The sequence below is a fragment of the Ambystoma mexicanum genome, chromosome 11, assembly GCF_040938575.1.
Source record: "Ambystoma mexicanum isolate Mex_15411 chromosome 11, UKY_AmexF1_1, whole genome shotgun sequence".
Lineage (NCBI taxonomy): Eukaryota > Metazoa > Chordata > Amphibia > Caudata > Ambystomatidae > Ambystoma > Ambystoma mexicanum.
This window is the reverse complement of record NC_090934.1, coordinates 619785383-619807580: the sequence shown is the minus strand read 5'-3', so window position 1 is coordinate 619807580 and position 22198 is coordinate 619785383.

The window sequence follows — 22198 nt, the reverse complement described above, 5'->3', positions numbered from 1 at the left end:
TGCCAGGACTGGGGTCCGCCATGAGCCTGGCGCCTAAGGCGCCAGGACTGAGTCCAAAGGGCCCCGACTTGGGCCCGCTGAGACTTCCCTGGGGAAAATGATGTCTGCCTCTGGGGTTGCTGGGCCCGGCCTGGCTCTTTGGAGGTAGGCATCATGACACTCAGCAGCATGTGTCTCGCGGTGCGCGCGGGAAGTGAAGGCTCGCTCCGGAGCTCGCGCTGCGGCTCGCGCTGTGGCCTGCGCTATGCCCCTCTTCCAACCGGGGGCTCGCGCAAAGCTCTCCCAACAGCAGCCGCGCTGCACCAATGCCCGCTCCAAGCAACCGCTGCGATGAGCCTCGCGCCGGCATCCGCGCTGGAGGCTCGCACAGGGGGGGCCTCGCGCAGGTTCTGTGCCCCATCTGGTGGCTCTGGGCCCCTTTCCAAGCCCGCATCACGTAAGCGCCAGCCCAAAAGAACCAATGACCAATGCCGCAAGTGGTCACCTCCCTCAGTCTGCCTCTTGCCTGCTGTCTTCCAGGGAGAGAGAGAACCGGAGTCCCGGCGGCACCACCACAAGAGGGGCAATCGAGCTTCACGGTGAGTGTCGCAGCAATCCTCGTGGCCAATGTTAGAACTGATGTCCAGGCATGAATAAGTTTATAAGTATTTTAATAAGTAGGAGATACAAAGACAGCAGGCACCCCCTTGAGAGGCAGGCTCCAACTGACCACACTGGAATGTAACGTAGAATCAAAACACTCTAAATAGAATTGCATGACATCACAATATCTCTACTCTGCTAAGTCTTAGTATAATGCATGTATGACCAATTAATGAAGTATACAAAAAATACACCAGAACAGGTTTGCTGGCTTTGGACAAGGGAGATTCATTGGGAGGAAGGGGGGTAGATATTGAACAGCCTACAAAAGGTCCAGGGACTTCGTCCCAGGGTTGGACTGGGACAAGAAATAAGCCCGGTCACCCAAAAAAAAGTGGGCCATCCCTCACCTCAAAAAAGAGGCCCACCCGTCGCCTCACGACCCTTGACCTCTGATGACATCACCGGAAGTGATGTCATTTGACCCCACCCCAAAGTGACATCCGAGGAAGCGATGAAACAGAACCTTTCACCCCTTGACAAAACAGGAAGTGGCATCAAATAGCATTGTTCCTACGTACACTAAATTACTGTGAATCCAAGCAGACGTCCAAGGCCAAATAATAATATGTCATTGTATAGCATTTACGCTTAAGCACTTTTTTATAGAACAAATATGCATACAATATCACCCAACCTGTGTTGGTACTTATTTATCGACCTAAGAAGGATGAAAGGCTTTTTGAAAAAAAAAAAAAAATTGAAAAAAATACATATTATTTTTTAAATTCTATTTTCTTCCAAACCGACCCAGGCATGGGCAGAAACTGGCCCCCACTCCCTAGAGACGATTCCGGCCACGGGCCGAAAGGTAGAGGGGCCAATCTGACCCTGCTTCGTCCTCCTGACCTTCTTCCTCAATATAATACTGCTTCTCACTGGGGCATTCCTCCAAGCATAACCCTGGGTTCGCCTAACCAGGTGATCCTGCCTCGCTCGTCTAACCATAAGGTTGGCATATGAGAGGGCGAGTTCGTCCCTGGCCACCTGAATAAGGGATTCCCAGGATCTACTCAGGAGACTACCCAAAGGTTTCTCACAGTGGTGATAGACATGGGTAGGCTAGGTGTGGTAGTGAAGGAAGGGGTATGATGTGAGTACAGAAGACGTTAGCAGAGTGGAATGTTTTAGGTAGACACGGTGTGAATTTAGTGGAGGTATATAGACATGGTGGAAGTAGAATTATAGTGCATACTAACAGTGTACATACACATAGTATACATAGGGTGACTGGATATCTAGAGGTGCATAGTAAGGCGGTAGGATGGATAGGACTACAGGGTGTAGTGTACAGTGGGTGCACGTAGGATTTGTGGGTGTGAATAAAGACAGTTGGGGTACAGTGGGTACATGGGAATATAGAGGATGGGGAAACAGTGGACAGAGAAGCAGAGAATGGGATAGAATGGACAGGTGAGGGTACAAATAGTCGCAGTAAGGTGAATGGGTGCAGGTAGATTCAGTGGGGGTAGGATGAGTGGATGTAGATAAAATATGCTGAGTGATGGCAGAGGCACAGGGGATAGGTGGATAGGACCAGAGAGGATGGGTTAGGTTGGGTGGAAGTAGAAAGGATGGGGGTAGGATGGGTGCATGGGAGTACAAAGGATGGACGTAGCATGGGTGCACATATACAGAATGCAGGTAGACACAGTGGATGTTAGGTGAAAGGAGGGAGGGAACAAAAAGCAGGTATAGGACTAGTGGGTGGGGATACAGAATGAAAGGATAGATTGGGTGGGTGGGGATACAAAAGGCAGTGGTGGGGTGGTGAATATTGGGTGCATGGAAATACGATGGGTGTGTGAAAATAAAGACTAAAGGAATAATTTAAGTGGGTGATATTTATAACACACCTATACACAGGTGTTTCAAGGCGTGATGCGGCAAGGGAGGGGGATCAGAGGGAAGACAGAGACAACGATCTTACTAGGCCAGGTGACATTGAGATTGCGCAAGTGCGGGGGAGGGAGGGTGCGGGGGGGAGGGGAAGGGGCAGACCAGTACATAGGATAACTGTAAAAATAAATAAAACAATAATAAAACAATAATAAAAAGTGTGGCCAGCTGGTGGCAAGTGCACAAGTAAGTGCAGACATCAGGTGTCATGTGCTAGTAGCGGGGCTGTAGGGATACAGGAACAGCCCCCGAGTGCAAGGGTTTCCACGGGTGCAGTGCAGGTGTGCAACTGGTGGAGAGGGGACCTGGGCCCGAGATCAGAGTGTAGCCAGGTAACCAGTGCCGTTTCAGTTTCAGACAGGCGATCAGCAGGGGAGAGAAGGAGAGAAAGCAGAAGCAAAGAGGAAGGTCTTGAGGTGATTCCAGAACCGGACATGGTTCTCCGGATGTTTCAGAGAGGCAAGGAAGCTGTTCCAGAGGGTGGCCCCAACTGGAAAAAAAAATCTGCCACAAATTTGTTGCTTGGAGAAGTGACTGACCCTGAGGGAGTTGGAGGTGGATGAGCGAAGACCTCGAGAAGGAAGATATTTAGGAAGAGAGAGTTGAAGGTATTGCGGCTCTAGGCCCCAGAAGGCCTTATGGACAATACAGAGGGTTTTGAACTTAATCCACGCTGCCACTGGGAGCCAGTGCAGAGATTTCAGTCCCAGAGAGATACAAACCCTGGCTTGAGGCCAAGGACAAGTCTTGCAGTCCTGTTTTGGATGAGTTGCAGAGGGCGGTGAGTAGAGGCAGGCAGATTTGGAAAGAGCCTATTGCAATAGTCCAGCCTAGAGAGAACCAGAGCTCTGGAAACAGTGAGCTTCTGGGAGAAGGAGCGGAAAGGAAGAATAACTCTGAGGAAGTGCAGGTGATAGTGTGACTTCTTAGAGATGTCAGAGATGTGAGGAGAGTAGGAGAGTTTGGAGTTGAAGATGACCCTGAGGTTTTCAGCCTCACAAGTGGGAGCAGGAAGAGGGCCAAGAGAGGCCATCCAGAGAATGTGCAGATACAGTCCCCCCAGTGCAAGGAGTGGCCAGGAGGCATTTCAGGGGGATGGCAGGGCGAGCAGGTAGCTGGGCCCGCAGACAGAGTGTGGCCAGGTGCACAGTGCCAAGAGAGAGCAGATCCGCAGGGGAGAGGGGGAGCGAAGGCAGAAGCAAAGATGAAGGTCTTAAGGTTCTTCCGGAACCGGAGATGGCTCTCCTCAAGTTTTAGATTGGCAGGGTGGCTGTTCCAGAGGGAAGCCCCAGCCGAAGATAGAGATCTACCCCCAGTTTGTTTCTTTGAAAAACGATTGACCCGGAGGGAGTTAGAGGTAGAGGAGCGAAAAGCGCGAGAGGGGAGGTATTTGCAGAGGGATAGCTGAAGGTATTTTGGACCCAGGCCCCAGAAAGTCTTGGGAACAATGCAGAGGATTTTGAATTTAATCCTCGCATCCACTGGGAGCCAATGGAGAGATTTCAGGGCTGGAGAGATACGATCCCAGGGCTTGAGGCCAAGGACAAATCTCGCTGTCCTGTTCTGGATAAGTTGCAGAGGGCGGAGAGTAGAGGCAGGTAGATTTAGAAAGAGGCTGTTACAATAGTCCAACCTGGAGAGAACAAGAGCTTGGGAGACAGTGAGCTTCTGAGGGAAGGAGAGGAAACGCAGAGTACCTCTGAGGAGGTGCAGTAGGAAGTTTGACTTTTTAGAGACCTCAGAGATATGGGTGGAGAAGGAAAGTGTGGAGTCAAAGATGACCCCGAGGTTCTTAGCCTTGCAGGTAGGGGTAGGAGGAGGGCCAAGGGAGGCCGGCCATAGGGTGAGGGAGAAGGATGGAGATGGTGTGCCGATGAGGAGCATCTCAGTCTTGATGCCATTCAGACAAAGATCTTTGGCGGCACACCAATCTTGAACGGCAGTTAGGCAGTCAGAGATGAGAGAGGAAGAGGAGGTGGCTGAGGGCAGCTGGAAAAATGAGTTGAGTGTCATCAGCGTAGCACTGGAAATTTGAGCAGAAAATGGCAATGCACTGGGCGAGAGTTGCCAGGTATTGGGTATAGAGGTAGAGACTGCAGCAGATTTGGCCAGCTCCTTTTAGATTTTAAAGAATTTGGCCGTGTTGTTAGATGCCGCAGAGACACGGGCTTGGATGTGGGCTCTCTTCTTGGTGCAGACAGAGAGCCGGTATTGCCTTTGGAGCAGACCAGTTTGTCAGAGGAATCACACCATTTCCTCTCAGCCACCCTGCACTTGCATTTAAGGGTGGCAAGGTCTGAGTCATACCAGGAGTTGCATTTGGCTTGGGTGGAGATACACACGAAAGCAAATAGGATGAGTGCAAGGATGGTGGGGAAAGATGGATGCATGTGGGTACAGACATCGAGGGAAGAAGGCCTGCACAAATATACAAAGAGTTGTAAAAAAGTATACATGCAGAAATCCTACATTTGTCATGAATTCTTTATCCAGTTTTTAAAAACCTACTTTTATAAGCATCCAAGTGTCAAAATGAAGTCACAGTATTAAACCAAAATCATTAACGTGTAAATGTAGAAAACATCACTACTACATGTACATTGAATTAAGGGGAAAAATAAGTTACCAAAGCCACATTAACAGCATATAACCAATCATGTAGTTTAGCCAGTGCTTAATTTGTTCCGATGTCCTTCTCTCGGAACTTCATTTATAGGCAGGGGCGAGCACCAGCACTCATAAGATTTCTGAATTATGCATTGTGTCAGGTCTGCAGTATTTACTATGTTATCTGCCACCAGTAGCAGTGTGTGCCTGTATACTGGTTACATAAACCCATGCCGCTCGTTTGCCCCGGTCAGATCTTCTGTTTTGTGCTTTTGAGAAGAAGCTGCTCTGGCAGCCTCTGACTTTCGTTCTCAATTTTAAATGTGTCAGGGGCTCATCATGAGCCTTCCTATGTGCTCATCATAAGCAATGATTGCAAAGTCAAGGAATGTGCAATGATACCATCAGTCTCCCCATTCATATCTTTACACGGATGTGCCCCAATTATATTTATAAATACATGTGAAGAGTAATTTTTGTTTTTTGCATAGCACTGTACATTGAAATGTTAACATAAATTAATTTGCACTGGCTTATATATGGTTTCCTATGTGAGAATTGTGCATTATTTAAGAACATCAGAGCTTGTACAGCCACTGCTTCAAGCACTATGTGGGTTCTATTTGAGTGAAGCATGGAATGCAAAGGCTCCTGCTATGTCTAAACTATGTGAGTGAGTGAAGCACTGTCAAGGCCCATACTGTGACTGTTAGATGTGGGGTGCAATTGTACTTATGATGCACACCGTGGACCTATTCTACATGAAAGGAGCAGACACAAACTAGCCCATACTGCAACTGTTGTATGTGAGCTGAGATTGCACTGTTAAAGCCTGTTTTTCATGGGGCAATTTGTACTTGGAAAGCCATTCTGTTTCTCTTTTACATAAGGGACATTTGCACTACTGTGGCCATTACGATGTTCTTTCTGAGTGGAGCTTTAACTGCTAGGCCAATGTTATATACATTATATATGAGGGAAGTGTACATTGCTAAGGCCCAGGCTGCATCCATTCTATTTGATGAAAAGTTACACTGCAGATTCAATCTATTCTATATGATGGATTCTTGCAGACTCTGTGTTGAGGGAAAGTTACCTTACATCACTGCAGCCCACATAGCTCTTTTCTACTTGAGGGAATGGCATAATGCTGAGAACAACAGTGACTTCTTCTGTGAAAGGTAACATTGCAATACCGCAGTCCATAGTGACATGTTTGCGATAGAAACATTTACTTTTACTACCCATGTTGATATGCACTATTTGTACAAATGTGCACTACTGTGTCTAATTCTGTACCTGATCTGTTTGGGAAAATATTGTTCTACTGAGGCCTATTGTGACCTATGCTATTAAGGAAGCTCATCTTAATTTCTTATGTGTTTGTGTGTGTGAAAATCCATAGTTGTTCTGCATATGCAAAGTGTATTTTACTGTGCTACATGCTTTGTCTGGTTGTTGTGTTAATGAAGTTGTAGTTCTGCTACCGAAAAAGGCCCTGTTCTATGTATGATAAAGAATTTTGTTCTGCTACCCCACCAAACTCACAGGGTTCCAAGCTGAAAAGTATTCAACCCCTTCTTCACCTCTTACCGGAAGAGCACTGTTAACACTGCTCAGGCCCACACTGCAAGCATTCTATTTGGGGGAAACTTAGACTGGTGTTTCATTCTATTCTATATGATGTATGCTTGCATTTCGATGACTCATGCTTACAGAGTCTGTGTTAAGGGAAGGTTACCTTACCCCAGTGTACCCCTTAAGATAACAATTTGGGGCTGCATTTGGCAGGAGAACCTGAGTAGTGAGGGACAGGTGAGTGCTAAGGTGCAGCCTATATTTTACAACCTTCATCGCCTGCGGCAGGGTTTGCCTCATGTGCCATCGGAAAATCAGGCAGCAGTAGTCAGAGCTTTGGATAACTCCCAACTGGACGACCGCAATAGCCTGGGTGCAGGTTTTCCAGCAACATGGTTACAACGGATGCAAAATGCCACAGTAAGACTGGTGGGGGCAGGAGGTGTGAGGAAGTCTGCCTTTTTTACAGGATGTGTCACTCCCTGCATTGGCTATCTGTGAGTGACAGAATTTGCTTTAAAGTTCTCTGTCTCATATTTAAATGTTTAAACAATCTAGCCCTGACTTATTTGGCAGATAAAATTTACAGATACCTCCCGACCCACTCACTCATGTCTGAGGATAAACTGTTACTGAGAATTCCACCATCTTCCTGTATTTCTAGGGGTGATTGGAGATTTACAGTCTACAGGTCTAAAGTATGCAACAGACTATCTTTGGAATTTTGGACAGTGAAATCATTTCAATTCCGAAAAGCGTTAAAAATCCATTTATTGAAATGAATCCATCTTTGCGTTTTTGACTTTTCTGCACTGTTTATTGCCCGATCTGCATTTCAGTATTCCTGTTTCTGTACGGCTATTTGCTGTTCCATCTGCACCTAAATACGATTAGGTTTGTCTGGTGCGTGATACATAAAAATCAAAATGAATCAAAATCAAGGTTCTTTCCTATTTGAGGAATGTCTTAAAGCCCTGTGCCTATTCTACATGGGGAGAGCAGGCACAACCAAGCCCATACTGCAACTGTAAAATGTGTACTGAAATTGCACTGCTGAGGTTCATAATGTGCCTGTCTATCGTGGGGCAATTTCCACATGGAACACCATTCTGTGTCTCTTTTACATAAGGGGAGCTTGCACTACTGGGGCAATTCCTATGTTTTTCACGAGTGCAGGTTTAACAGCTAAGGCCAATGTTATATACATTCTATGTGAGGGAAGTATGCACTGCTGAGGCACATGCTACAACCATTCTATTTGATGGAAGCTTACATTGCTGATTCAATCTAATCTATACCATGAATGCTTCCACTTCTGTGGCTCATGCTTACAGACTCTGTGTTGAGGGAAAGTTATCTTATACCAGTGCAGCCCACACTTTCTTAAACTTACTTAATATACCTTATATAAACCACAGTTCAAATAAAGCATCACATATATACAAATGTACTATCACTCACTCAAAGAATGAACACATCTCCACATCAGCCACAGACTCAGCATCTGCAGAGTGTGGGTTTTGCAATCAGAAGGACAAAAGTCTACAAAATGGTGCCTATCATACTTTTCAAAAATATGTAGCTCAAAATCAGGACTGTAGAAAGCAAACTACTAAAATGGCCGACAACATTTTCACTGCAACCTATGACAGGCAAGTATTCAATTCCAACAGTAACACCAACCAATTGCCAACATCAAAACACGCATATCATCCATGCCCCACTCCTACTATTAGTACAAATTGAAACTAAGAATAATGTGACATATATGAAATATTTTGATTACTGCACAGAAATGTGTATTACAATAGTCACTGCTCTGGTGGATGTTATAACCACGGATACACAGGCCTGCCAAAACACACAATGTCCTATTGACTCGTTGATGTGCACGGCTATAGAAGACTCTGAGAGGGTACAATGTTTCATTGGCTGGTCTTTAGCTGCAAGCACTGAGAAAACCCTCTGTAGTCGTGATTATACTGACATTTTAACATAACAGAAAACACATATGTACAGAGTTTTCTTCACTTCCATGCTTTTCTATAATGTGTTTGAACATCGGGGCTAGCATCATTTAGTTCTTTATGCAGCATTTGTGCTCTTTTATCCGAGTCTTTACTTTTCGATTGGTTTTGCCAATGTAGTTCAGGTTGCAGGGGTAGGTGATCATATATACTGCAAACTCTAAGAGAGCCCACAATTTGAATAATTACAAGACAGGAAGGCACAGTCTGCACAGAAACAAAATAACAGACCCATGGGAAAGGTAAGATTTATATGAGAATCTTAACATGAGAGATCATAATAGGGAACACAACAGTGAACCACTACAGTCCATAAATGCAATTTATATGCTTTTTTGTAGACTTTCTACAACCCAAAGAGGGATACGACTTCCTGATGTATTCTAGAGGCCGCCATTTGGACATTATCCACACGCTACAGCAGGTAATTGTTTTGCCATCTGATTAGCATACTTAATATTATAAATGATGAAGATCCGGTGCTAAATATTAACAGTTGGAATGCAAGTGACATCACCTGACGAATGTCCCCCAATGAAAACAGAGCACAGAAACATGTTGAGCCTGTTGATCTAGTAATACCACATCTAGACATCTATATAAAAAGTCTTGAAGTTCTGTCTACCGCAGATAAAGTTCATCACAAACACAGAGGCCGACATACAATAAACTGAGTCATCTCTATACCCAGCAACTTCTTAATAAGGAAAATATTGTTGTCACACATACTATTGTTTTTCATATAATAGTTTTAACATTGTATGCATTGTAACAATTTTCAAATGTTTTTCATATCTTATTTGAATCATTCATATGTAGTTTTTATGATACTGTGAATAAATGTATATATTTTTTTAAAACCAGTGAGAATTTGACATAACTATTGATGAATATTCTACTACCTTACTTATATAATAGTAATACGCATTAATAGCAGAAATCTGCACAATAACGGTGGTGGACAGAGCATCAAATAGCCTTGAGCTGTTTTAAAGTTATAGGAACTCTCTGGCATGCAAGCGTTATTATTCAAGGTCGACAGCTGTTCAAAATTCTTTATCCAGTCCCATCTCTCTGCCTTCTTGATAAACTATCTCTTCTGCTCAGGGGCGTTGTGAGGTATGTAAAAGATCCAGAGCTATTCTAATGTTGGACTGTCAGGACTCGAGGCAAGCTAGCCTTTTGGCTGTAGCCCCTGAGCTTCTATACAGGGCTGCAACCAAAAGACCCAGGGCTACAGCCCCCTCGGACACCCCTAGCAATGCCTCTGCTTCTACGTATTGACAGTCCTCTTCCCAAGTAGGATACCTTTTCTAAAAAACTCCAATATTGCTGCTACATATTTTTCTTTACTATTTGTTTTCATGGTATCCCCAAGTAATGCTAACATGCCACAGCTAGCATTCATCATGGATTTCATATACAAAATTCCTTGTTTTATTGATACATTGCTTTGCAGTGAAATAAGTCCCAGTTCTAATCTAAGAACAGTCATTGGAACACAAGTTGACAGGCCCAAGATATTTTTCCATAATTTTCCTTCTAAAATGTCCAGCCAGTTTGTGTCTTTCAAAGTTAGTGCCTACAGGCCATAACAAATTGTAGGAATATAGCGTTGTTTATATAATCAGAGAATACCGTTCATACTGTTCCCGTCTGTTCCCTTAGAAAATGGAGATATAGACAAATTAAACAGTGTTGCATTTCTTTTCTTAGTGACCAGACAATCAGATTAACTATGCTTGGCATCAATATCCACACCAAGATATTTATAACTCTCAGTGTAGTCAATAGGGCCCTCCGGAGACATACATTTCAACCGTTTGATCCTCTTATTTGAGAAGAGCACAACTCTATTTTTCCCTATTAATCACAAGTTGGTTCTCACCCGCATATTACCGTAACTCCCCCATCATTCTGTTAAGGCTGGAATAGGTCCGGCGGAGAATGACAAGATTGTCGGCATATAGCATGGTAGTAACAAGCCGAGAACCAGAATTTGGAGGGCAACACAATGCCTGTTTCAAACATATAGGTAAATAAGCTATGTACAGGATTAACAGCGGAGGGGACACAACCCTGTTTAACTCCTCTGTTGGTATTTATGAGGGATCGGATGCCCCCCCGCCGCCTGCTGTCCAATCACAACTGCACACTCGTGGCCTCATGGTACATGCCAATTTCAGCCAAAGTTTTTCTCTAAAGATAGTGTTGAAAGCGGCTCTTAATTCGAATAAGACTGCACACGGTGCTGACTCATCTTTTATAGTAGGCTTCGCAATCAGTAGATCTAATAATTTTAAATGATGTGTAGTAGATGAGCCGGCGACATAGTAAAACACTTAAGATTATGAAGCAATATAGCCTCCAGTTTAATTGGTACATATAAACATCCAAAATTTGTAAGAGGATTCAATTCAACACTACAGCTAAGTCAATGCCTAGTCTGGGATACTGAATGGAAACCCTTATTGATATATCTTTATGTCCAGTTCATGAGTTCTGGATGACTACCCCTATATAACACCCCTCTCTTAGAATCCCACTGACCCCACTGAGCCAAGACGTAGTTTTGTTTTGCAAGTTTAAAAGGTTTATTTGAGAAATAAAACAAAATATAGATACCACGCTTTTATAATAAATTAATAATCGATATCGCCCTTATAAATATAATGTTAATCAACAATGGGTAATCTGACGCTAGCACACTTCTTTATAATCAATGAGGAGTTAGTATAGGATGGATAAAGTAGCAAAAATACTTTTATGATTTCAAGGGAAAAGCAATGAGGAATAAAATGCAGTACCAAAATACTTGATATGATTTTAGCAAAAGATAAGATAATCACTTTTTCTCTGGCAATTCACCCCCCTCCCCTATGCAATGTAAGAAATGGAAGGAGATGGAAGTAACACACACAGTTCTCAGGAATGCAATCAAATACAATACAAAATTCAATTCCCACCTCAGCAAGCTTAGAGAAAACCGATATGAGTTTTAAAACACAGGCCCAAGTGCTTTGAATGTGGTGGCAATGAAGTGAGAAATATGCTGAAAATGCTTTTAATTCCCTTTAGGAGGTTCAGGGTGAGTAAGAGATACTTGGGATGAGCTCAGGCTCACTTTAGCACTGATTCAGGGATGGTTATTAAGAGGCAAACAAATTTTTAGCAGAGGAAAGCAAAAAGCTGCTATCTTTTTACAAGTAAAGAAATCAGGCCAAATCGCAAATCGCGGCAAAATTCGTGAGGGCGTGAATCGTGATTACGGCAAAAATATAAGAGTTCTAGGTTCGTTGGAAAGCTGAGATTCTAGGCTTTCAGAGGAAAGTTAAATTTCGTTCCTAGCCCAAACGGTTCCAGAGATACGGACGATTAAATAAAGGTAGATTTTCGGATTTAAAGTAAAACTCAAAATGACAGGTGACAGCTTGCAGCTTCAGAATTGACAGGTGACAGTTGTGCAGCTTTACAAATGACAGATGACACGATTTCTAGGAGGCTGTTCTACTTAGGTTAAAATAGTTTGGATTAGATTATTTTAACTAAGAGATTGGTTCTGCACAGTTCTGCTAGGTACTCACAATATAAATTTGAAATAGGCCACGCAACGGATCTGGTCAGGTTTTGGACTGGACTCCGATTCTGGTCTCGGCACTTCACTCTGGTTCAGCTCTCTGGTTCTTCTCACAGCGGTCTGGGTCACTCTGGATCTTTGGTCTGGTCTCTGGCAATTGTTCTTGGCAAAAGAATTCAAACAGCTCGCCCGGCTGTGGAATAGTTTGCAAATGATTTTAAGGTTGCTGAGGCCTGCTGAGAAGAGTTCTCAGTTTGTGGGTTTAGGCCCTTGCTTTAAGTTCTGAAGTAAATTTCTGGTCTTTGGAGATTGATGGATTTGAAGTCTGGATCTCTGGATGTGAAGTCGTCGGTCAGCATGCTCCGCAGCAAATGGAATTGAATGTCTCTACCTGTCCCAGCAGTCTCTTTTTATGTGTTTTGAAAATGGGTGTGTGCATGGGCCTAGCTATGCCTACCCCTCTCTACTTGTCATTGGCCCAATTCTCCCCTCTCCCATGATTGGGGGAAGGAAATGGATTGTCAGCATGATGAAGTCTGTTTACGGGTCAGAGGATCCTCCCCTGGTCAGTTTGCCCACAAATCTATATTTGAATCAAATACATCCTTCCCAGATATACAATTTGTTGAAATTACATGTGCACATTATATATTCCTTATGGTCCATGCTTGTCCGTCTCTGATCTTCCTGGGGGCTTGCATTCAAAAATGACAACATTTTGTGCTTTTTAACTGGTTTTGCAATATCGGACATTTACCCAAAATTACACACATGTGCGCAAGGAGTATGGACATTAATTGATGAAGTGTCAGATTTTTAACATGCAGACATTTGGAGTGAGACCCTATTTTCCGCTAGCAACCCCCCAGAATATACCACAGGGTCCTAACGCCTCTCAAAATGTTCACAGAAAAATCACAAAAAAATTGATATTACTTATATAATTCTGACAAGTCCGCACTATGAGTTATCTATCTTTTTAAAATTATGCCCTGGTCAAAAAGGGGTGTGGCATCCCACATCACAGGGTGAAATAACTGGTTTATCCACTTCCCCCAAGCTCAGCTGCTAGCAGAGGCACTGCCCCTCCCAGTTTCCCCTAAGAGGAAGCCCGGCTGTGGAATAGTTTGCAAATGATTTTAAGGTTGCTGAGGCCTGCTGAGAAGAGTTCTCAGTTTGTGGGTTTAGGCCCTTGCTTTAAGTTCTGAAGTAAATTTCTGGTCTTTGGAGATTGATGGATTTGAAGTCTGGATCTCTGGATGTGAAGTCGTCGGTCAGCATGCTCCGCAGCAAATGGAATTGAATGTCTCTACCTGTCCCAGCAGTCTCTTTTTATGTGTTTTGAAAATGGGTGTGTGCATGGGCCTAGCTATGCCTACCCCTCTCTACTTGTCATTGGCCCAATTCTCCCCTCTCCCATGATTGGGGGAAGGAAATGGATTGTCAGCATGATGAAGTCTGTTTACGGGTCAGAGGATCCTCCCCTGGTCAGTTTGCCCACAAATCTATATTTGATTCAAATACATCCTTCCCAGATATACAATTTGTTGAAATTACATGTGCACATTATATATTCCTTATGGTCCATGCTTGTCCGTCTCTGATCTTCCTGGGGGCTTGCATTCAAAAATGACAACATTTTGTGCTTTTTAACTGGTTTTGCAATATTGGACATTTACCCAAAATTACACACATGTGCGCAAGGAGTATGGACATTAATTGATGAAGTGTCAGATTTTTAACATGCAGACATTTGGAGTGAGACCCTATTTTCCGCTAGCAACCCCCCAGAATACACCACAGGGTCCTAACGCCTCTCAAAATGTTCACAGAAAAATCACAAAAAAATTGATATTACTTATATAATTCTGACAAGTCCGCACTATGAGTTATCTATCTTTTTAAAATTATGCCCTGGTCAAAAAGGGGTGTGGCATCCCACATCACAGGGTGAAATAACTGGTTTATCCACTTCCCCCAAGCTCAGCTGCTAGCAGAGGCACTGCCCCTCCCAGTTTCCCCTAAGAGGAAGCCACTTTACGGCCCCCCAATATAACATTTGCCTGAGTCCAGGACAGGCCTTTGTTCAACTCCCTGTAGTCCCCAGCTGCTCCACCCCTAATCTAATCAGAGAGGTGACAACTCCTTTTGGCAAGGGGAGTGGCTGAACAGGTTTCAACTCCTGTCGGGGGTAGTTGTCAGGCAGAATCCAGTTTCATTAAGCCAGGTTTCAGCTAAATGTCACTTTTTGTTCCCAGTTTAAATCACTTACAATTTTTACATATACATTAAATAATTACTTCCTTCAAGTCATTTCAGAATATAGTTTTACATTGTATCCACCTCTTAGCAAGTCTTTCCTTGTTCTGGTTTTGTTTCATTTGTTCAGTTTTACACAAAAGTCGGGTGGTTTTAAAACGCCGGCTTTCTGATAGTGGTGAGTACTGGTAATGCAACCATTTTTGGGATTAAGAAAATGAATTCCCCACAGTTCTGAGTTGCTTTTTTGGCAATCAGCATTGCCATTCCCAATGGTTTCAGGCTACTGTGTGTGTAGCCCACTGGTGGTTTTAGGCAGTGCCCTCCTGTGCTCACAACATAGGCAAAAATGGGTGGCAGCCTATTCTTCATGTTTTCCCTGTGCACTCTCTGGGGAGTTCTGGCCATCATGATGTTTTCCCATGCCAGTACTGCACAGTTTTATTGTAGGGCTTGGATGCATGGGTAAAAACGTCCCACAAGCCCCCCTCTTGCGATGGCCATTCTGTCCTTTCACTGATGGAACTCGCAAGATCTGGGATGTTCGCCTCCTCTTCTTCCAATTCCATAGGTGGCACAGTTCAGCATCTTTTCCTCCCTCCAGTCGATCAATCAGTTCTCCTTGCTGGTCCTGATGGGAGGATTGGGCGGTACCCCGGGCCCCTTGGGTCTCTGCTCCCGGTCTCCGGATCGTCCTCCTTGGCCAGTCTCCAGGTTTTCTTTCTCCTAGGATGACAAAGGAAAAGCGGCAATACCTATCGTAGACATTTTTCCATCACTACTAATGGTGTGGCAGACATATACATTTTATACTTTAACATACCTAACATTTTACTTTTGAGATACAAGTTATCATTCAAAGACAGTGGCTTACAAGAGTATAATATTTTAGAGACTATATGTGGGATATTTTAGGGTTGGAGCTGAATTAATCTGGAGCGGTCCCCTCTGGTATTGCAGAGGACTCCTCCAGTTGCTGCAAAGTGTGCCTGGGATGGCAACACTTTAGCAGGTTAATATGGACCCAATTTTCTTCCCCTTCTGCCAGACTGCCTTTGGGGATGCAGATCTTATAGACAACAGGGGACATCTTGCCTATAATTTCAAACGGTCCCTTCCATGTAGGCAAGAATTTTTGCTGTTTGGCCTGGTTCCTTTGGAAATTGTATAGATAGACCTGATCACCCACCTTATATTCCTTTCGGGTAGTTTTTAAATCATAGTGGGTCTTCAGGCTCTCGGCTGATCTTTCTAGATTCCGCTGAGCATAGGCAAAAGCATGCTGAAGGTGTTTCCTTAAATTCTCCACATACTCATGAGTTGTGGAGGCATTTATCAACGTTTGCTCTTGGGTTCTGTAGAGCAAATGCTGGGGAAGCACCATCTTGCGTCCAGTCATCAACTCAAATGGTGACATTTTGGTTGCAGATGAAGGGGTAGATCTGATGGCCATTAGGACCAGAGGTAATCGAATATCCCAACTTGGCCCAGAATCTGCCATAAACTTTTGTAAGATGCTCACAATGGTTCGGTTTTATCTCTCCACTGCTCCAGAAGAAGCTGGCCTGTAAGCAATGTGTAGCTTCCTTTTAACCCCCAGTATCTCCCACATCTTTGTCATTACTTCACTGGTGAAGTGGCTACCCCTGTCTGACTCAATCCTTTGAGGTAGACCAAAACGGGAAAAGATGTGGTTAATCATCAGGGCAGCTGCTGTTTCTGCCTTGCAGTTTGGGGCTGGGAGACATTCCACCCAATTGGTAAACAAGCATGTAACGGTCAACATGTACTTGTTTCCTCTAGACGAGCGGATTACAGGGCCTACAAAGTCGATTTGCAAATCTGACCATGGCAGTGTCATCCCCCTCTTTTGGAGAGGTGCACGGTGCGTGAGGGATGATGGCTGAAATTGTGCACACACAAGACACCCCTTCAAGTATTGGTCAAGGTCCTGCCCCATGTGTGGCCAGTATGCAACCTCTCTTAAGATTTCCAGTGTTGTGTGAAACCCCCTATGACCGGCGGTGGCCGCATCATGGGCGTGACTTAACATCAGGTTTCGGAATGAGGTAGGAACCACCCACTGATCGTGGCCAGCTTTGGATTTCCTTACCAGCAAACCGTCTTGGATTCGGAACATTTTTGGACATTTCATCAACACTCTAAGGTCTTCTTTCCCAATGTAATCGGTATCCGTCAGGGGAAAGTTCTCAGGGTCCTCAAGGTGTTGGTAAAACTTACCAATAATTGGATCCCCCTTCTGAGCTGTAATTAAATCAGCATCAGGGGTCTCCTTACTCCATTGTGCAGTTGAAAGATCATTGTGAGCATTTGTCTGGGACCTAGTGATAACAGTGACCTGGATTTCCCCCAACAGGGAATCTATTTCTATTAGATCCCCTTGGATGGCCCCGGTTTTGGCCAGCTGATCAGCTAAGTCATTTCCAGTTTTGTCTGGTTCCTCTACTTTGGAATGACCCTTGATCTTTTTCCAGTAGATGGTCATCCCATTCGATGTGACCAGATCATCAATGCTTTGGATTAACTTCCCATGTTTCAAGGGTTTGTTATTAGCACATAACATGCCTCTGGTTTTCCAATTAACCAGGTGCTCCACGAACCCGTTCCGTACATAATCCGAATTGGTGATTATGACCAGTTCGTGGAGTTGATGTTGGACAGCAGTGAGGATGGCCTGATGCACAGCCATCAACTCTGCCACCTGACTACTGCGGGGACCAATTTTGTATCCAGCCGAGGGTTCTGGAAACTCCTTCACCCAGGCATTCCCTACGCCGGCCACCAGTTCTTTCTCCCCATTGTTGTCAACATGTTACGAGCATCCATCCACATAGACAGTGGGCATTCCCTCACACTTGTCTTCTTCAAAGACTTTGTGTGGGGAATTAAGGTATGCCTCCATGTTGTCCTTGATTTTTAGACTTTCGTCCTCGAGATAGTTTTCTCTGGCACAATCATGCAAGTCAGCCAGACCTTGCGCGAGGGGACTCTTCTTGTTTTGGCCATATCTGACCTCTACAGGAAAGCCTTGCATTGACAGAATCCAGGAAGTAATTCGGGAATTACTCACATTTCCTGCCCGGATTCTGTCACTTTGGAGATATTGCAGAGGCTGGTGTGGAGTCTCCACTATGATGTGTTCCCCCTGGATAAACGGGCGGTAATTCTTCAATGCCCACACCGTTGCCAGGAGTGCCTTCTCACAATCGTTGAATTTTTCTTCCACAGAGGATAAAGTTTTGCTCGCATAGGAGATTACTTTATTGACCTTGTCATGCTTTTGGTATAATACTGCCATCAAGCATGTGTTAGAGAACCCTGTCTCCAGGAAGAACTCCTTGTTTCTGAAAGGGTAAGCTAGGCAAGGCGCTTGTGAGAGGCTTCTCTTGAGTTGTCTTACTGCCTCGGATTGTTCTGGACCCCATTCCCACTTGACCCCCCCCCTTCAAGAGATGAATCAGGGGTCTAGTGATCTCTGCGTAGCCTTTAATGAACTTTCTGCTGTAATTAGTCAGTCCAAGGAGGCTCCTTAGTTCCCGCAGAGTTGTGGGGTCTTTCAGTTTCTGGAGTGCTTCCACTTTCTTTTCTTGGGGACAGAGACCCTGAGGAGTAATCTCATGCCCCAAGAAATTAACACGGGTTCTACACCACTGTGCTTTCTGAAAGGAAAGTTTTGCTCCGGCGGCCCTCAACTGTGTCAGAACATAACGGATCTCCGCTATGTGTTCCTCCACAGATGAACGTTTGATGAGGACATCATCTACATAAGCCAGGTTACCCCTCGCACCCAGGTCGGGCATGGCCTTCTGTAGGAAAATGTTGAATTCATTGCCGGAGTTGAGGTATACGAAGGGAGTCCGGGTCCAGGTGTACTGCTGGCCCCCAAAGGTAAAAGCCAGTTTGTATTGGTCCTCCCTACTGACAGGCACGGTCCAGTATCCAGTGGTCAGGTCTATTGCAGTGAATACTTGTGACCTTGAATCTGGGCCAGCCCTTGGTCAATGTAGGGCAGAGGCCATCGGGAAGTATGGACCCGTTTGTTGAGCTCCCTAAGGTCGGCGCAGATTCTCCACTGGCCGTTTGGCTTCAATATTCCCAGCACCGGATTATTGAAGGTGCTGTGTACTGGATGTATTATTCCCCGGGACTCAAGGTTCTTAATTATTTCAGTAAGGGACTCCATGGATGCGAGAGGCAAACGATATTGCTTCACAAACACTGGAGTCATTCCAGGGTCCGTGGGAATTGTTGTTTTGTGGATGTCAGTGCGACCACAGTCATATGAGTCTACCGCAAAGAGATCTTGGAAATCCAAGAAAACTTGTTTCAACTTTTGCTTCTGTTCCAGAGTCACGCAGGCATCAGCTAGGTTGACTCTCTCTTCTACCATCTGCCTGAAGCCTGGAAAGACTTCTGGTTTGGCTATCTCAGCAGCCTCCTCCAGCTGGGTGGAGAAGTCCCTGGTCAGAGTGCTGATTTGGACTGGAGGCTTCAGGTGGGAAAGGCAGCCCTCATTGACCTGGAAAATCACCTCATCCCTCCTGAAGTTACAAGTCACATCTTCCTTACCGTAAGGACAAGAAGTGTACACCAGGAAGTTCCCCCCATGCCGGGTGAAGATCCTGTCTGGTGTTGTTTTGTCATCACTGTCACTGTCAAAACAGTCCTTGGGGATTGGTCCTAACAGTTCATTTCCTAGATCAATGGAGAAATGTCGGTCATCAACCGCCATTCCAATAATGGTGCCTGCGGCTAGAGTAATACTCTTTAAGTCGCTGTTATCCACCTCTATTGGAATGGTGTCATGTTCTATGTTGACTAATGGAGTTGGGTTTACCCCCAACCCTTGTTGTTGGAGAGAAGCATTTAGATGTATATAAGCATCAGGGTTTTGTAATTTTTGTCCTCTTTTAACTTTCACTTCCAGGGAGAATTGTCGGGTCCTTCCTGGGATGGTGACTTCCTCTTTGATCTGAATTTCAACTGCATAAGGTAGCAATTGAGCTGACCTAAATGCTTATTCTGGATCATCAAAGCCCATGGGATTATCCGCTAATCGGGACCAAGCTTTGAAGTTTATTAGGTCCAAACTAATGGCAAAGCGATTGAGAATGTCACTGCCTAAGTAAAAGGCGGCAGTGACGTCTCGCACGACCCAACAATTATGGACTATGCTCTTGTTGCCAATGGAGATTTTGAGCATACACCTGCTTGGCAGGAGATGTTTGGAATTAGGTGCTTCCAGGTCCATTTCCCATTTGTCTATCAGTTTGAATGTGGGAATGGCTGGATCTTTTGGGAGTTGGCGGAACATGGCTTCGCTGATGAAGCTCTTACCGTTGTTCACACACACTCGAGCGAGAACAGAGTCCTTCCCATCATTTAACTGGACAGGGATGAACAACTGCTCTCCAATTTGCTGAATATCAGCCAGGCTCTGAGCTGATTTCACATCTTTCTGGACTAGAGGAGTGGGAGTTTCTGATTGTGGATTAGTAAAGAATTTCAGGGTGTTTCCTTCCACTGTGGAATACCACCTTAAACTGGAAGGAAGGTTGATTTTCAGAAATAGAGAGGACCCCCCATCACCAGTCTGTTGACCTACTGCTATTACTGTCACGTCTGGAATTTGGTTGTTCTCGAAGTGAAATTCTACTTTGTCAGATTTTTGTTCAACCATGTGGCAGGTGCTATTTAAACTAACATGGTTGACACTCTGTTTTAATTTTATTGGTCGGCTAGTCTGGGTCCAGAGGACCTTGTTTACGCAATCTATTAGGGGTGACAACCTTCTCAGGAGGTCATTCCCTAGTAAACAAGGGGTGCCCTCTGGAGTCACTACTATGACCGGGTGTTTCACCTTGTATCGCCCAATTTTAATGTCCAAGTCTGCAGTCCCCTCAACGGGAATTTCCTTCCCGTCAAAGTTCTGCAGTTGTCCAGGAAGAGAGGTGAGAGGAATTCGGTAATTCTCCCCCCTTCCTTCATTTAGTTCCTCAAAGGCCCTTTTGGACAGAAGGTAGCTTGGGATCTAGTGTCCACCAGTGTCAAAATTGTACCCTGCCCCTGTACTTGTACCGGGGAATATTATCTTCCCTCCTTCTCCTCAAGTGGACACAGATAATGCACATTTTTGGACCACTGGAGGGCTAACTTTCTGGTTTTTCACATTGCTAGCGAAGAGATTTGGGCAGAATTATGTGGAGAGCCTTGGGAATCTGAAACAAAAAGTTGGCAACTGTAGATCAGAGCCATTGTGGGTTCCCCTGGTTCCGGTTCTGGGCCGCCCCCCCTTTTTTGGAGGCAGTCACCAGGATGGGTTTGAACCAGGGGATTTCGGTATTGTCGGTTCTGGGATGAGATGATGGGTGGCGGTAGCTCAGTCTCCACATCTCCCCAGTCTGAATTGACATCCCTTGGGAACCATTTTTCCTTGGGAGGAGTTCCCCCATCTCTGAAGGAGAAGATACTTTTCCCAGGATCTTCTGAGGATCCCTCTCCCTCAAATTGGAAGACCTGTACCTCCTCCACAAAGTGGGTCTGTTTGGGTCCTTTGTTTCTCCCACCTCCTCTCTGCTCCTTGGGTGGCAGACTTTCAGGGGTAGGAGATTTTGTTTCCGGTTCTTGGTTTTCCAGGGGCTGTTTACAAGTTGGGAAGGAAGCTTCCTCCAAGGCTTTACACCCCCCTTCCCCTTGTGCCTCCTCCCTGGGAACCGGTGTGCTATCGGGGGGCTGCCCCCGTCATTGTTCTGGAGCACCAGGTCCAGAGTTTGGGGCATTCTGCAGTGGCATGCTCATCTGAGGGTTCTGTTGAGCCCTCAGTATGTGACCCAGATCCCGTGCCATATTTTGGACCTGCTGCTCTAACTGGGAAACCCGCTCAGGCTGATACAGGGCTCTATTTTCTCCCCTGGGCTGATCCCAGGAAGGGTAGCTATCCCTTCTCTGGTAGTACCCCTGGTTGGGAAGATTTTGGTACCCCTCCACCCTTGGCCTCCCCTCCCCCGGATTAGGTTGTCTGGGCTCAGGGAATTGGGGAAAGAAGGATGGATGATTTTGGGGCGGGAAATTGGGTGGATACCTGGGGAAAAAGTTCTGCCCAGGATTTCGAGAATTTCTGCCCTCCTGTGGGAATTTGGGAGGGAAGTTCCCTGGGTTAGGTGCATGGCTGGATCCCCCCCCCTTGGGCTGGAGGAGTCCACACATAACCCAGGATTGGTTGGTTTCCCTTATAGCGGGGACTTACATAGTCAGGGGAGCGGGGGACCCCATTTGTGGGACTACCTCCTCGACTCCCTGTCTGTGACTGGCCCGAGGGCCTTCTGGGCTGTGAATTATTTGGTGCAGGCAGGTTTTTAGGCCCCCCCATCTCCAAATCTAAAACGGGGGCAACCTTTACCTCTGCCACCTAGGCAGCAGCAGGGGTGCTGTTGGTTTTGGGGTTTTTCGGCGCGTTATTTTTATTTTCGATAGGCTTCTGCACCTCATAGATCCGGGTAGCCTGTTCAATGACCCAGTCTAAAGATCTTTTCTCATGAAAATCTCTCACGAGCTGGGTCATTATGTATTTGGGTAAGGCATGGAAAAA